Consider the following 5717-nt stretch of genomic DNA (forward strand, 5'->3'; position numbering starts at 1 on the left):
TTCACGGTCGACACTAAATATTAACTCCATGTGTGTTACACCACACACACACACACACACACACACACACAGTGTGTCCCAGCAGGTGTTATCTGAACCTTTCCACACAGAGTAAACACTAAAGAGGAAATCAGATCTCCTGTTTACGTCACTTTTTTATCTTCTTGCACAGATTCAACAAAAATCAGTAAAAGTTCATGGTTTGTTCTGAGACGCAGCAAATATGTGCCGTCACATGACATCAATCTGTCAACGTGTAGCGCTGACTGACGGTGGTCGATACGTTCCTACAACAGCAGAAACATGTTTAAAGACGGTTTTATGATCATTTTAAATAAAGTCTGTAGTTTGATTTTCTCTTCATCAAATGTGACATCTGCTTTTTATCAAACATTAATAGTCATAATATAACAATAATACGTGTGTGAATATCTGACTCACCCTCTAACAGCTCTGTGCACACAGCACTTTGAATTTATCAACGACAAAATCTGAACTTTATTACAGAAATAACGTTTGTTCAAAGTCTGGTTTAATAAAGTTTTACTAAATTAAAGTTAAAGCTGGACTTTCATTTATAATTAAACATCTGTTACATTCAAGCCAAACGACATTGCACATGATTCAGGCCCCGATCGCACAGTTTTCTTTTCTAATCGAATGCCACTTGTAAACAAATCAGCAAATAGTTTGCTGGGCACAGATAAACAGAGATCTGTGTGGGTACATGAGACCCTAAAAAAGAGGCTGGATCATGGGGAGTACCACCAGTTGGTCCAGGAGCTTCTCCTCCATCATGGACGTTTACAGGCAGATTTTAGGATGACTCAGGGGCAGTTTGACAACCTGCTGTCTATCATCAGGCCGTATAGCTCTGGGTATCCAGCAACCACTACCACCAGTTTCTCCTCCATTGTTTACCAACTGTAAACTTGTTGTCATGACCACCACAGAAGGCCCGCCTCTCAAATCATCCCATTGGATAATGGGAAAAAAGCAGAGATGGCGTGGGGCGCTTTTCTGCTCTGAATTGAGTTTTTTTCAACTCGAGGAGTTCAGAGCGCTCCGACAGAAACACCAGGTGCCTACAGAGCACAGAAACACACTTTATTCTCATTAAAAACTGTGACAAAAAGTCACTGACTGAGCATCAGTATTTGACAATTTCATAGTTATCCATAGTTACACTTCTGATTTATTTATTTTTTTGCAGGGTTAATTTCGTTGATGAAAACTCTGATTAAAATTTTTCATTGACGACCTTTTTGTCCATGACGAAAATGAGACGATGACGAGCTAAAAATAGATCTTGATAATAAAAACCAAGATAAAATCTATGTTTCATTTTTGTTGAGGAGACGAGACGTTAACGTCGAAAGCCGAGAACGGTCGTGCTTGTGATTATCATCAAATGCCACAGGAGTGACAGGCTGGTAAACTCCAGTAAATAGTCTGCACCAGGATGTATCGTGAGCCGCGTTTCTATGCAAATGAGCTTCACTGCAAGAGCAGACGTCTTTCCAAAGATCAGCACAACAGCCGCTCACAGTTACAGTGAAACTACCCTGTTAGCACAGGACATCAACATGTCAGACAGATGTAAAATATCTGTTGGAATGAAAATTGGCTTGACGACAATTTAAATGTCGAACACTGGAGTTTCATGTCGTGTGGACATTAACATTACCACATGCAGACTATAGGTTTTGTTCTGTAAACCTTATGACTAAATGTTATTCTATTCAGCGTTAATTTTATTGACGAAAATTTCGTCACTGACCTTTTTTCCATGATGATAACAAGACGAGCCAAAATAGATCTTAATTATAAAAAACTAAGATGAAATCTGTGTTTCAAACTAAGATGGAATTTATGTTTCATTTTCCTGGACGAGACGTGATGAAAATGTTCATGGTGGACTATCAGACATTGAAAGCTGAGAGCGGCCGTGTCTGTAATGATCTTCAGCTGCCTGATGAGCCACAGGCTGGTAAACTCCAGTAAATAGTCTGCACCAGGATGTTTGGGTTGGTGCGAGTTGTGAGCTGTAATTCAGCAGTAAATAATCAGCCGTGTGTGTCTGACTGTGGATGGTGGAGCTGCTGAATGAATTTGTGGAGTTTGTTAGTTGCAGCGGTGGCTGTTAGCAGCTAGCTCCGCTCGCAGCCTTCACAGCTTCACCCCGCAGGACTGTCAGTTACAGCAATCGTGTTGTGTTTGTAAAGAAAAATTAACTTCATTATGCGTCATCTCATTTTTTGTCACTCGTTTACAAACTTCTGTTTTGTCCTCTTTTCGTCCCTGTAAGTTTTCTCTGTCTTTTTTCTCCTCGTCTTTCCTTCCGTCTCTTTCTTCACTCACTGTCCTCTCCGTCTGTCTCTCTGTCTTCTGCTTGTTCTGTCGTCGAGTTCAAACAAGATGAAGTCTCACAGCCGCCCACTGAGTCCCACAGGGAGCTTCTGACAGAGAGAAACTCAAGATGTGCCCATCTGAAAAATAAATTCAGATAAAGAGAAACATCAGACCACACGTCTGAATTCACTCACCTGGATCTAACAGTGTTTCAGGCTCCCACTGACTCACCTGGTGGAGCAGGGGCCCCATGTGTAGGGGCCCCGCCATGGGCTGATTCCAGCCTGCGGCCCCCCGCTGCATGTCAGAGGATAAACAGACAGTGTTTCAGTGTTTTCACCTGCAGTCCAGAGATGTTTGTCCTCTGCTGTCGCCCAGTGGACGTTAAAGGTCTGTGCGTTTCATTTGATTTAATTCACTCCAGCACTGCTTCCCAACAGAAAGACAGTCGTAGCTGTGAATGTTATATATATCAGCATTTCATTCATTTCTGTGGAGAAAATGAAATGAATTCGTTCTCTTCCAATTTCATATCATAATTAAAGACATAAATCTTAAAAAGCTGACAGGATGAGGGCGCAGTGAAGGCCTGAATATAAGCTTCATTCACAGAGCGTTCAGGACGAGGCACTTTTGACTGATTGATTCTTTTAATGACCACACAGCCAGGCTGGTGGAATTTGTTTCCAGTACAGCTCATTGGTACAGGTTCCAACATAAAGGACACTAAACATAAACATAGATATACATACAGACAAACACATATTCATAATACATAAGGGCCGTGCTCAATCCTCAGTGTTCAGAGTTCAGAATGTTTATTGCAGTGGGAATGAAACTGTTTTTGAAGTGAGTTGTTTTGGAGGCAGTTGTCCTGTAGCGCCTCCCAGAGGGCAGTAGTTGGAAGGCATGGTGTGCAGGTTGAGTGGGATCAGAGATAATTTTGCGGGCTCTGTGCAGTGTCCGTTTGCGGTGAAGTGATTCGAGGGATGGTAGGGGTGAGCCAGTAATTTTGGATGCTCTGTTAATTTCTTCCGAGTGTGTCGAGACTACCGAATCAGACTGTAATGGGTGAGGTGAGAATGCTTTACTCCTCTTTCAAACCATCTGAAAGAGGAGTAAAAGAAGCCATCTATGTGAAACTGGAAAATCCATCTCTCAGTAGAGGAGGAGGTCTGCGACACCACCTATCCCCCACCTATAATGCTGTCCTTTCATCCTTGCCCAGCAGACTTAACAGCTTAATCTCTAAAAACAATGGTCGTTCACAAATGGCCTCATGTGACTCTAACGACTCCAACAACCACTGTTGACACACCATTGGAGCACTAATGAACCAGTGACATCATTGGTCTTGTGAAGACCTCCTCTGAGGTTAAATACCTGGGTGCTTCCACACCAGTTTGTCAGACTAGTTCCAGCCTAGTCAGACAAGCATGAACTGACGACAGTGTGGATGGAAACAAGCTCATAGAGTATAAAGTTAGAATATTCATAAAGAGGTTGACTCATGGTGACGAACAACAGGACGTGACTGTAGGAACAAAGTCAAGCCTAAATTTTCAAAGGCAGGTGAGGGTGTGTGCACCTGCAGACGCCCACCACCAGCCCTGGATCAGTTCTCTGTAGTCCCTGTCATCTTCGTCTGTGATGAGGCTGACAACATTTGTAAATGGCAGTTGGCTGAGAGGTGCGTAAAGTCTGCGGTGTAGAGAGTGAAGAGGAAGGGAGCCAGAACTGTTCCCTACAGACTGACAAGCTCCTTTTACACTGCCAGATTTTCGGTGAATGTTGGGCTGTTTTGCCGGCAAGCTGCAAGCGTTTAGGAACGATTAAACCGAGGAACCTTATTGGTTTAAAAAGACTGAGGTGGCCTTCCACCACAGGAGGAGCTGTTGATGAGACCACACGTGCGAGCCACAGGCGGTGGATAAACAGGAAACAGCTGATAGCAGGAATTAGCGAGCAGCTAGTAGCAAGAGGGAAACACAAACCTGACAGACACTGTAAAGATGAGCAACTGGGGAGACAAGGAATTGCGCGCCCTCCTTGTCCTCGCAAACGAAGAGGCCATTAACCGTCAGATGACGGGGACGGTGAAGAACGGGCCGACTTACGAGAGAATCACCGAAGGACTGACCAGCCGCGGCTTCCCTCCCACGTCACTGTTTACGTCACACGCTGAGCTACACGTTTTGTTACTTGCTCACGCCCCCCATTGCCCCGAAAAAGGCACATTCTGTATAAACAAAAGTAGGTAGGCGGCATTTTGCTGCACTCCCCGATTTTGTTTTTATACTGCCAATGCTGAAAAAACACTGATTGGGCTTTCCTGCTAATTTGCACAATTCCTGTTTAAAAAGGGTTACAGTCTCATATCCTCACATACTGGCTACACGGCTGGTGAGGTCATCCAGAGGACACGCCTCTGTATGTGCGTTACTGAGGGAGATCCTTATTAAGTATTACAGATAATACAGTAACATTTTCCTCTGACTCTGGGCTGTCGTAACAATAGCGATGAAACTATCAGGGCTAGGTGGTAAACTGCTAACTGCTAACATGCTACCAGAGCTAACAGTAGTCAGCCACAGTTGCTCCTCAAGTTTACTGTATCTCCGTTGGTGTTATTTGACTCCCCCGTGCATTTTGTTTATCATTGTTCATTTTGTTCAGTAAAAATGTAATTAAAGGTGGATAATAAACTCTGCTGACGAGTTTGAGCTCAGAGAAAATAAGTTAATTGAAAAGATGTATTTGTAGCACTGAGCTCTGTCTCATAACTCCCTGCAATCTGTTACTCCTTTGTGGAGCAGTTAGAACTCCACAATTTGGATGTCAGCACTGTCAAGATGGCTTGTTGTTGGTACGACCTGGTCTCATTCCACAGTCGTCAAACCAGAGCTTGGTCTGTGACTTCTGTGATTGTAAAGCCAAACCCTGTTCTTTTAGTGTTTGTTGTTGAAGGAAAAAAAACATCAATGCAAGGGTGTTGTGCCGACCAGAGTTGGGTATAACGCGTTACAAAGTGACGAAGCGCAATGATGATAATGGAAGTCCTTGTTCCAATCGGAGGCAGCCCCCCAGAGAGGACAGCTGTCTGATGAGACCTGCACCTGAAGGGATTTGCACACCTGCAGACCACAACCAGAGCTCTGTTGTCCAAGCAGAGTCCTCAACTGAGTTACAGTGTAACACATTAGCGTACTTTGATTACTTTTTGCAGTAACGAGTAACCTAACGCGTTAGTTTGCTGAGTAATCAAATACTTAAGTACATTTTCAAACAAGACATCAGTTACTTCCGTTACTTTTAGAACGCTGGTCCTTCAGCTCCGAAACAGCAACAGCTGTCGTTTGGTTCTA

General features: G+C 43.6%; 1 long non-coding RNA gene across 1 annotated transcript; it reads right to left on the reverse strand.

Moving 5' to 3' along the window:
• Positions 1-643: 643 nt before the first annotated feature.
• LOC144464593 (uncharacterized) lies at positions 644-4612 on the reverse strand. The gene is made up of 3 exons (XR_013492275.1): positions 4347-4612; positions 2584-2649; positions 644-2489 (listed from the first exon to the last, which is right to left on the reverse strand). It is a non-coding gene; the product is annotated as an uncharacterized LOC144464593 (long non-coding RNA).
• Between the last annotated feature and the right edge of the window lie 1105 nt (positions 4613-5717).

Source organism: Epinephelus lanceolatus, chromosome 11, assembly GCF_041903045.1.
Source record: "Epinephelus lanceolatus isolate andai-2023 chromosome 11, ASM4190304v1, whole genome shotgun sequence".
Lineage (NCBI taxonomy): Eukaryota > Metazoa > Chordata > Actinopteri > Perciformes > Serranidae > Epinephelus > Epinephelus lanceolatus.